The 11,858-nt window shown below is 44.7% G+C and overlaps 1 pseudogene; it reads left to right on the plus strand.

The window, feature by feature from the left end:
- The first annotated feature begins 2,491 nt into the window (after positions 1 to 2,491).
- LOC140390420 (peptidyl-prolyl cis-trans isomerase B pseudogene) lies at positions 2,492 to 3,085 on the plus strand (annotated as a pseudogene).
- Positions 3,086 to 11,858: the final 8,773 nt, after the last annotated feature.

The following is an 11,858-nucleotide window of genomic DNA, read 5'->3' on the forward strand; positions in this document are numbered from 1 at the left end:
TAATTGATCCTCTCTTTCCTTATTTCTCTCTTTGTTATCCTCTGTTTGTTTTTGTAGCCTTCCCAATCTTCTGACTTCCCACTACTCTTTGCCACATTATAGGCTTTCTCTTTTGCTTTGATGCATTCCCTAACTTCCTTTGTCAGCCATGGCTGCCTAATCCCCCCTCTGATAACCTTTCTTTTCTTTGGGATGAACCTCTGTACTGTGTCCTCAATTACTCCCAGAAACTCCTGCCATTGCTGTTCTACTGTCCTTCCCACTAGGCTCTGCTCCCAGTCGATTTTCATCAGTTCCTCCCTCATACCCCTGTAGTTACCTTTATTTAACTGTAACACCTTTACATCTGATTCTACCTTCTTTCTTTCAAATTGGAGATTGAATTGATCGGTGTAATTTAACTAGTAGTGTCTATGTTGCATGATTAATTGTGTGTGTAAATAAAATACCCTTGATCTTGAGCTAACTAACTGGTGTTTGGCTCTTTGATCGATATCCGGTTGAACCTTGTTGTGGTATCATTTGATACTTGGTGACTCTGAGCAATATAATATCGATATCGAAAGAACGAAGGGCAACCTCACTGACTGCCATATTTACAGTAGGTAAAAAAAGGCAACACTGCCCACCCCCTCCCCACCTGCCTGCCACCAAGATACGCTCTGGCTGTCTCAACTGTTCCAACCCAGTGAATCCTGGGAATTGTCCAGGCGTTTTGAATTACAGATGGGAAATTCTTCTGCTCCCTGAGACCTTCTGGAAAAGTCTCCAACTGAGTTAGAATCTGAGACTTTGGAAAGTTACGACTGACTTATCTGTTACCCAGGAAAGCGCTGACACCTGCGTAACTACAGAACTGATGCCCAATCCATCACACTCCTCAGGAACTCCCCCCCTTTGAACCCCCGATTCCCCTCCTGATCCTCCGGCTACCCCTCTCAGCACCTTCCCTGTAAAATAATTTTTGGGACATATAAACTCTTACCAGATTATGGCTGTGAAAAGGGGACCTAGCTTCTGTGTGGATTTTCCAGTTGCTCCCTGCAATGTTTCCAGCTCTGATTGTATTCTGCAGAATCCTCCATTGGAAGATTGCCCTGAAAAATTGGAGGGAGGTAAGTGTGTAATTTATTGCCTGACCACGGTGGGAAATAGGATAATAGATTCAGGCTGTGTGTTGCACATTGCAAAATGGTGCCAGATATATCTTCCAGCCCACTTTTATCTTTGCCTGAATATTCGAGTTGCAGGGGAATTTAGCCACACAGTCATAGGTGTATAAGGAGTATAATAGCGGGCTGAGGACACAGTCTTATGGGGCACTTGTGTTGAAGACGATCGTGGAGGAGGTGTTGTTGCCTATCCTTACTGATTGTGGTCTGTGGGTTAGGATGTTCAGGATCAAATTGCAGAGAGAGGCGCTGAGGCCCAGGTCACGGAGTTTGGAGATGAGTTTCGTAGGTGATGCACAATCAATTACTTGTGAGACCAGGAGAGTCATACTAATCGGCTTTAATCAGCTAGAACTGTACCCAGCAGCTTCGATACAGAAAGTGAAGGCTGCTGGGATGGCATGGGTTCTTATACCCCGCCTCTCAGGGTGGAGCTACGTACATTGGCCAATGGTAGACTCCTAGGTCTAGCCAATGGGCATCCATCTCTCAGGTACTGCAATACCTGGTATTACCACAGTAGGAATAATGGTGTTGAAGGTTGAGCTGTAGTCAATAAATAGGAGTCTGACATAGGTGTCTTTGTTATCTAGGTGTTCCAGTGTTGAGTGCCAGGGAGATGCCAACTGCTGTAGGCAGCGGTAGGCAAACTTTAGTGGATCAAGGCAATCTGGGAGAATGGAGTTGATTCGAGCCATGACTAACCTTTCAAAACACTTCATAATGATGGATGTCCGAACCACTGGACGATAGTCATTGAGGCACGCTGCTTGGCTTTTCTTTGATACAGGGATGATGGTCGTCTTCTTGAAACAGATAGTGACCTCAGATTGTTGTAAAGAGAGGTTGAAGACATCTGTGAATACCCCCGCCAGCTGATCTGTGCAAGACCTGGGTGCTCATCTGGGTATCCCATCCGGGCCAGTGGCTTTCCATGGGTTGATGCTCTGACATCTGCAATGGTGACCTCAGATACAAGTTCATCCGAGGCTTCCAGGGTGGAGGGCGTGCTCTCGCTGACCTCTTGCTCAAAGCAGGCATAGAATGCGTTGAGCTCATGCGACTGTTTCTGTGGAGTTTGAACTTTCTCCCCGTGTCTGCGTGGGTTTCCTCCAGATGCTTTGGTTTCCTCCCGCAGCCCAAAGATGTGCAGGTTAGGTGGATTGGCAATGCTAAATTGCCCCTTACTGTCTAAGGATGTGCAGATTACTGGGATAGATTGGAGGAGTGGGCCTAGGCAGGGTGTTCTTTCGGAGGGTCAATGCAGATATGATGGGCTGAATGGTCTCCTTCTGCACTGTAGGGACACTAAGGAGTCTATGCTCCTCCTGCTGATTGCTGCCTTCACTTTCATCCTGCTCCCCTGGGCCTCACAGGCTGAGAAGAGGTTAAAAAAAAGGGTCCGAGAGTGATGATGAGGATTGGCAATGAGGATGCAAGCTGTATAGTATTTTGTCTTTGTGGGAAGACAGTTCCGTAGATGGTTGAAAGCTTTGTCACTTTAGCGACAGGAGAAAAAGGATTTGGCCGCAAAAAGAGCAAATTCCACGTGGTCATCAAAGAGTTTATGATCTAGGGAGGGAACTTCACCGCGGAGATGGTACTGGTAGGAAGAGCCCCGATAGTGACTGATGCCCTGATGAAAACTTCAAGCTGAAGAACAGTGTCTCAGGATGTGTCAGTATGGCTAATGCTGAGAAATACACTACTGGATCCCAATTCTTTATCACCACAACCAAAACCATCTGGCTCGACGGGGAACACGTGTTTGGAAAAGTCAAGGAAAGATTTGATGTTGTAAAAAAGATTGCAGTTTCGAAGAGAGACAGCAGAGATAAATCACTGAAAGATGCGGCCATTGCAGTGTGCGTAAGATCAAAGTGGAAAAGCCTAATGCCATTGCCAGAGAGTGAGCTGTCTGCCTGTGACGGGCAGCGAACTGCAGGCACCTCACTTTCATCCCAATGAGCAAGACTGCCATTCAATGTTATACTGATTCTGGGCTTCCAGGTTGTTTAAATACTTGGATTTTCCAGGTAGAAATGTAGAAGGACATTGAAAAGGCGTTGAAAAATGCTGCACAACAGGCTTGAGAACAAGGACCGATCTCACGGAATAAAAGGAGCAATGGCAACATGCATACAACATTGGTTGGGTTACAGGAAACAGAGAGTAGTGGTGGATGGTTGTTTATCGCATTGGAGAAAGCTTTAGAGTGAGGTTTCCCAGGCGTCAATGGTATATATTAATGACCAAGTTCTTGGTGTACATGTGCACAATTTCAAAATTTGTAGATGACACAAAACGCGGAATAATTGTGAACCGTGTAGAGGATAGTGTAGAACATCCAAAAGGACATAGGCAGTTTGGTGCAAGGGGTGGGTGGACAAATGTCAAATGAAATTTAATCAAGGAAGTGTGAAATGATTCATTTTGGCAGGAAGAATACAGAGAGATAATATAAAATAAAGTGTATAATTTTAAAGAGGGTACATGAACAGAGGGACATGGGTGTACATGTGTGCAAATCATGTGCAGGACAAGTTGAGAGAGCGGTGAATAAAACAAACCCCATCCTGGATTTTATAATTAAGAGCATAGAGTACAAAAGCAAGGAAGTCATGTTAAACCTATATAAAACACCAGTTCATCTTCAGCTGGAATATTCTGCCCAGTTCAGGTAACCACACTTTCGGAAGGATGTGAAGGCATTAGAAAGGGTGCAGAAAAGATTCACGAGAATGGTTCCAGGGATAAGGAATTTCAGTTATGTAGATAGATTGGAGATGTAGGGACTGTTCTCCTGGGAGAAGAGAAATTTCCAAGCAGTTTTGTTAGGAGTAATCAAAATCATGAGGTGTCTGGATGGAATAGAAAAGGAGACATTTTCACATTGGATGGAGGGACCGAGAAGCAGATGACACAAATTTAAGGTAATTGGCAAAAGAAGCAATGGTGACATTTAGAAAATCCTTTTTATGATCGTGGTTACAATCTGGAAGGAACATTAAACATAAAATTGACAATATAACACAGTGTTCATCATGCAGGAATTACCCTTAAGCAATTATAAAATCTTTCTCTTCATTTTCTAATGACTCCTATATTATCCTACCACCATGGCTCCAGCAGAGCTAGAAATAGGTGGCTTGATCTCTTTCCCAGGCTGCCCAGATGTTTTTGACTGATGGCATCTGGTTTTGAAGCCTGTGAGGTTTCCGCCTAAGACTGCCCCACCTGTGCCTGCACAGAGACTGGCTTGGCTTCAGGACAGGAGGCAGCATGGAGGGTTCTGACTGAGTGTGGTCGATGGGCAAGGATCTGCCTTCAGCAGAGTTCCCCTTCAATTGTGCCTTCAATGTGACAGCCAAACATCTGGTTTGGACGTCCCACTGAAGTATGTGTATCTCAGTTAGTGAAGGATTTACATGAGTTACATGATGATGCTTCCTCAGAGTGTAATCTCCTCTGGGGAGTCTTCACCCTCCTCCAGCACCAGCTCCTAAAGAACATTTGCAGGATGGTGGGAGATTAAAGTATGAATTAGAACTTACATGTAGCAAAGGGTTTATTCATTGTGCAGATCATCATATTGCAGTGACTGCTGACATCGTGAATGAGTGTTGAAGGCCATATGGCTGAGTGCTACCTAATCCTGTCCCCAGGTCGCTGGAACACTGTCATCCATCTCCATCACCAACAGCCATGTTGCTGGGATACTGCTTACGTCCAAAGTGTCCTCCTCTGCAGTGGTCAGGTTCATGATTATTGGAGGGCCAGTCCCAGTTCTTTAACACTCCCTGACATTCTGTGCTCTTTTTTCTGTATGGAAAGAAAGAAGAGTTGTGAGTGTGAGAAACTGAATGTGGTGAAGGGATGGAAGGACACATTTGTGCAGGGTTATCATAAGGGATTGATGTAACATGGCAATAAGATGAGGATGAGTGTCAGTGGTATTGGGTCAGATAGCAATGTGAGCGATGCCTCGAAAGAGAAGGATGGCGGCATGCACAGGCTGCGTTGACCGGAAGACTGTGTGGAGTAGCATGGGGAAGTCAGACTGAGGAGGTTGGAACTTGAATATGACATGCCATTCCTGCTCTGATAAGGCCATTTAACCTCTTGAGCCACTGTCTCCAGAAGACAGGGAACACTCGCCTGTTACTTTCCTCCCCTGTCACTTCTAATCATGCCTGCTTGGTCTCCAAAGTGTGTGTCTCCTCCTTCCATTCACTGGGAGAAGAATCTCTTTGCTGGCCCTTACAACTGGCAGCCTGATATCCAGGGATGGTGAGAGGTCCATGGGGCAGTCTTTCCTCTTTGAGATCCATCAGTCAAGAAGGTGGTGCTTTCTTCAAAGTTGAAGAATGGGTTCCATTCTGGCCCTAGTCAGCCCCATTTAAATAATGAAGCTTCAACATTCAAGTAAAGGTGGTCAGCGCACCACCTTCTCTAATTGGTCAGAATTGGAATGTTAATACCATGGATCCTGGAAAAAACTCTTGCTCAAATATTCAGGCCTTCAAAAAGCTGCCAGCCCCCTCATTGTAAGTGTTAAAATTCAACCCCGTGTGTTTATTTTTGTTTAAATGTGTGAATTGGTTGATTTTTTTGGTGGCTCATGGCTGCTTTAATAATATTTTCTAATATTTCAGTAGCTTCATTACTGTAATTTAAAAAAATAAGTTTAGTGTCCAATTTCTTTCCAATTAAGGGACAATTTAGCGTGGCCAATCCACCTACCCTGATTTCACCAGCAGAAACGGCTGTTGAAAGATCGGATCAACATTTTGATCGGCAGCCCCAATCTTCCCTGCTCTTTTCAGGACCCCCCCCCCGTTTATGGGCCTCTTACCCCCGCAACATTGACGAGGTCCCCTCAGCCCCTCACCAATTTTCAACGCCCTACCTGAGTCTGATTCCTGCCAGTGCTACCTAGCAATGCCACCCAGGCACCCTGGCAGTGTCACCCATCAGCACTGCCAGGGTCCAAGGCTGGAAGTGCCAAGTTGCCCATGTGGCAGGGGAGTGACAAGGTACCACCCTGCCCTGTCCCTGACTACCCGGGGGTCTCCTATGGCTTGCGAGGCCTCCCCAAATGCCATTACACCTGGTCCACATTTTTGTGGACCAGTACTAAATGGAGACCTGGCGAGGACTCGCAGGCTGTTGAGTCCCGGATGTGACTGAATCTAATGAGGGTGTGATCTAGATTGCACCAGGCAGCGGGAGTCGGGTAAATCGCAATCAGCCTGGCGCCCAGCGTGGAGCTCGATCTGAGGCTCTCTCGCGATTCACCCATTACGCCCGGATCCGCATTAGGTGCAACAGGGGTCGCTGGATCATGCCCTATGTGTCAGAGCATTCCGTAAGATTATTGTTCGGGAGCCACAGAGACATAAGATAGGCAGTCGAGTATTAGGAGGTAATTTTAAGGCAGTTGATTAAGAAGTAGTAGTTTAGATATGATGCATTCGTTGAATAGGCAGCAAAAGTATACAACCCGTGACAATTGAAATTCGCTCCTCATGAGCCACATTCTAGCATATACCAGTACAATTGTGACTTTTGGTTTCACTTAATAACTGTTCCACACGTGTTTAACCGCTACCTAAGAGTTGCTTCTCAAATTTCAAGCCAATGATACCTTAACTACTGTGTAACCCACTTCTGACACCAATCAGTGGTATAATCTTGACCTAAGTAACAATCTTATTATGTGAAATATTTACGATTTCATTTTTAAAATATATTTTTCCGCATTGAGGGTACAGGACGTATCCTGAGTGGTTCTCTATCAAAAAGATAAACTGTGCCTGCGGATCGCAGCATAAGTTATTAGATGGTAAAATAAATTGATTGCTAATGTACTGCTTTGTACCAGTCTGATCAATTCCACATATCTCTAGCTGCGAAGAAAGGCAAGACTCCTTACAGTTGTACAGCCCACTTGCCTGAGAACACTACGGCATAATTTATATATTGGTAAATAAACTATGGAGCAATGTGCATAAAATAATGAAGTCAAGGATTTTTTTAAAATGTCAATATGAGTAACACAGCCAGCTCTGTTACATTCCATTACTACGAAAATGTGTTTGAAAAATTGAAGCTGATCAACCACATGCAAACTCAACAAATTTGCTCATGAAACATAAATACAGGCCAAGAGAAACTGTTTATGGAGAGTGTAGGTGCATGCAAAGGCAAAAAGAAATCTTTTTAAATTTCCGACGAGTGTCTGCTGGGTGTAATTCATACTCCTCGTTCCCCAGGCTGCTGGTTATGTTCCTGGAACAGAAGTGTGTAAACACGCAATGACTTGTTGGCACTAACTGAGTAAAGAAAAACCAGCATTGCACAGTGAGGGGGTGTTGGAGGGACGAAGAAACAGAGTGGACAGTTCAATATTTCACCAGTCATTATTTGGTAAGGAGCAGATTTCCACCCTCTACAATGCAAGTTATTGAGCAAATATTCGAAAAGTATGTCGCAAGCTGTGGGTGCCGACTACAATCCCATTGCAACCACTTTTATGTCCGACATTATGGCAGGAATCAGATTAATAACATTAATTTTGGATTTTGAAGCATTTCTTTAGACTTGTATTCTATCATACTTAAGATGCAGTCTCATATTGGTTTCCTGCCTATTGTAAGATCTTAGAGATACGCACCAAAAACATTTGGAGGGGGGGAATATTCCACTTCCGTTTTCAGGAGGCGGGAATGGGGGAGAATAACACGTGAATCCCAGAATGGTGGGATTGTCCCCGCACTCCACCAATGACATGACGGGAATCCCGACTTCAAAAATCAGGGTCCCCATTTGTGTATATTTACATATCATTATCAGGCCTTCACGCACAATGGTGCCCCACATCAAACTATCCCTTCATGTTGGTACGTCAGGTCCCCAGTGAAGTGCACCTGATGAGCAGAGCCTGCTGGAGGCACACAGGAGGTAAGTACTGTCCCCGGGAGAAGGGGGTCATGCCCGGGCACTGCCCCCAGGGACTTCTCCCTTGTACTGGTTGCGAGTGAAAGATGGAAAAATTGAATTCGAAGAGTAAAAATGTAATTAATGAAATGGAGGTTTAAATATAGGAACAAGAAGTGAAAGAGGAGAAGTAAGAAATTGTAACGGGTTTGGGGAAATTGGATAAAAATAGTTATAAATAAAGCAAAGGGCCACTGCTGGAGATACTGAGAGAGACAAACAGAGAAACAAAGGGAGGAAAATAATAGGATGGTATTGTAAAGATAAATAAGAAAGTCTATAAGAGAGGGAGATGCATGCAGAGAAACATAAAGAGAAAGGAATGTAATGCAATGATAAGGGAAAGGCAAACAGGAAAACTGAAGTATAGAGGAAAAAGAATAAGAAGGCATTAACAGAAGGAGTTGTGGAAAAACTGAGTAAGAAGGGAATCGTAGAATCATAGAATTTACAGTGCAGAAGGAGGCCATTCGGACCATCGGGCCTGCATCGGCCCTTGGAAAGAGCACCCTACTTAACCCGATGCCTCCACCCTATCCCCGTAACCCAGTAACCCCACCTAACCTTTTGGACGCTAAGGGGCAATTTATCACAGCCAATCTACCTAACCGGCACATCTTTGGACTGTGGGAGGAAACCGGAAGAAACGCACACAGACAAGGGGAGAAATTTAAACTCCAGACAGGCAGTCACCCAAGGCTGGAATTGAATCCGGGGCCCTACAGCTGTGAAGCAGCAGTGCTAACCACTGAGCCACCGTGCCGCCCCACTGGGAAGGTGAAGTTGAATCATTGATTGGAGGATATGGGAAGTGACAGCCTGAGGTAAAAGGAAAGTCCTTACTTTGGTTTATAATTTCATTCAGCTCCAAAGTACAATCAGACCCATTTCACATCACACATAAAGATACAACTACTGAATACACAAGTAATCTACTGAGAATTCAATGTGTGAGCATACCAAAACCCTTTGCACACCCCAGATGTTATGTGAATAACCCTGTAATTAGTCCTTACTGCTGCATGAACACCACATCATAGGACCTTTGAGCTAATCTGTTAATCCTGCCTCATCTGGTTTGATCATTTCTGTAACTCCTTTTCACCTCTGTGTCGTGCTTATGCTTCTTTTTAATTTTTTTGGGCTGTCTTATGTTTTGTTTCTCCCTTTTTCTTTGGTCTCACAACGACCGTGAGCTGATTCTTATCACAGATCAGTCATGAAAACTGAGTCCGTGTTGAAGGGGAGCGGGCGTCAAATGTACAAGCAGACTGCAGCAATGAGCCTGAGCTGAGATTTCACAGAGTCTGTCCAGCTAGCTGGCTGAGTAAGGCAGTGTTGATTCAGCATAGGAATCCAATGGCCTTCCATGATACTGTTGAACAGAGGATCCACGAAGAAATATCACTGTGTGTAAAACTTCTATTGAACCAACGAACATCACATTAATCAGTGTTACAGGAGAGCTGGAGGTTGGCGGAAGAGAGAGGAGATTACTTTCACAACTTGTTGTTCGCGGGCTTTTATTTCCTTTGTTTAAAGTTGGCAAGCAACAATCTCCACAGATCCCATCCAGGCCACAAAATACTTGACTACACTGAAAGTGATGTTTTTGCACCATCAATATAGCTGCCCTGCTTCAAAGAAACAACTTTGCATTTCTCAGAACGTCCAGCCAAACCCCAATTTTGCCTTTCAAAGATGTTTTTGGTTAACTTTCCTTTCCGATTCGCCTCACTTATTTACTTACTTTCCATTACTTACAACACTAACTGTGAGCGCCAGGGCGAATACCCGTGCTAAGAAATCTCTTTGCACATCAAAACAGCGTTGATGCTTTCCACGGCCAAATGCAACACACATCGGATGCATGTGGGATCCCCTGGGTCTGAAAGAGGAAAATAAATCTTTGTGGATAGGAAAAGCATTCCGCAAATTTTTGGTGGAGAACTGCAAGGAGTTTAAATCCTTTCTACTGACAGCTGGGCGTCGAATCCCTGGACTGTCTCAGCCAAGAAAAATGATACACTGACCGGCTCAGTAATGGAAACTGGGAAAGAAATTGAAACCAAAAGAACGCTCAAAATCTGCTTTTTCCATTTGCATGTGCTCCATTCTTTGATCTCTCACATGCAGTTTAGAATGATATTGCTGGGAGATCCGTGTTACAGTCAGCGATGCTGTGATTCATGGGATGAAATCCTGCTGTAATTGTGTCTGCTCGGTCTCTACACAGAGCAAACCTGTACACATTTAGGTCATGGGTCAGGCCGTCTCTTGAGCCACATCTTCCACCCGTGACTGCTGCAAACTCTGGCGCCTAAACTAGTGAGGAGCCGGGTTGTCTGAGCTCCCACTCTCACCTGAACAATGGTCCTTTTGGCCCCTTGAACAAGAGGCCCAGTCTGGCGCACAGCCAACGCACGCCTTTTAACAATTAGCAGGATTTCTGCCTCTACTAGGTATCAAAAAAATTCCTTTAAATAGTAGAGACTCGTGCAACGGTCCTTAAGGTTCCGCTGGTCAGTTGGAGTTCTAACAGGAGATTGGCGGAACCCCTGGAGAACTTTGGTGGCAGTGTGCTTGAACGTTTGATCAACTACTGCCTGGATAATTCATCTTAACCCAATAAGTGCTCTTAGGAGGAGTCAGAAGCCCACTACAAAAGATTACAAGTCTGATCAACTTGAAGGAGACTTGATGGAAAGAGAAACCCGGTATATTGATTGCCTGCCAGTTAATGTGGTACTGTAGAACACGCACAAACAGATTCAAAAACAGTTACTTCCGCGCTGTTACCAGACTCCTAAACAACCATCTTATGGACTGACCTGATTAATGCTACACTCCTGTATGCTTCACCCGATGCCGGTGTCTATGTATTTACATTGTATACCTTGTGTTGCCCTTTTATGTATTTTCTTTTTCTTTTCTTTTCATGTACTAAATGACCTGTTTGAGCTGCTTGCAGAAAAATACTTTTCACTGTACCTCGGTACAATAAACAAATCCAACTCTAGAACAGTGAGGGAAAACAATGTGGTTGTTGGTCAATGCATATTAAAGCTTTTTGCTCAAAAAACATCCTGGCCTCTGAATCTCAGTGGTAGCTATTGTTGCCGAACTAACAAATCTTTGTTAGTGCTGTAAATTCACTAACAGCTGCCAACAGTGCATTTCCATTGGTCACGGGAGGTTGAAGGTGATCTCCCTGAAGCTGGGTCTAACACAAAATAAAACTACCTCTGGGTTAGAAGTCATGTCTTACAGCTTTGCGGGTAAAATGTGACGTGCTCCTGTTTCTGGATGTGGGGCTGCAATTCTTAGCATAAGCTGTCTGCGCTAATTACCATGGAGGCAGACAGCTGGCAATATCATACTATCTCCTTCTTTTGATGATTTCTGTTTGCAAGTCCAGTATGACCCATGGGGTGCGATTCAGCCAAAAGATTTCTTGGGGCGCAATTATCAGGAATAATTTGAAGTGTAGTAGCGAGCGGGAATTACTGCGAGCCTCCCAGCCCTCGGCCCAGCGAGGCCGGCAATGCAATTCAACTGTTAATTGGTCCACTTAACGAGGCCCCATGGGTTTATCGCTGAAAAGGAAGGCTCGCCAGCTGATTCGCTGGGACCACGCTCGCCATCCCCCCGCTAACAAAGTCGATCAGCACTTAAGCTGCACTTGCT

Source organism: Scyliorhinus torazame, chromosome 1, assembly GCF_047496885.1.
Source record: "Scyliorhinus torazame isolate Kashiwa2021f chromosome 1, sScyTor2.1, whole genome shotgun sequence".
Taxonomy (NCBI): Eukaryota; Metazoa; Chordata; class Chondrichthyes; order Carcharhiniformes; family Scyliorhinidae; genus Scyliorhinus; species Scyliorhinus torazame.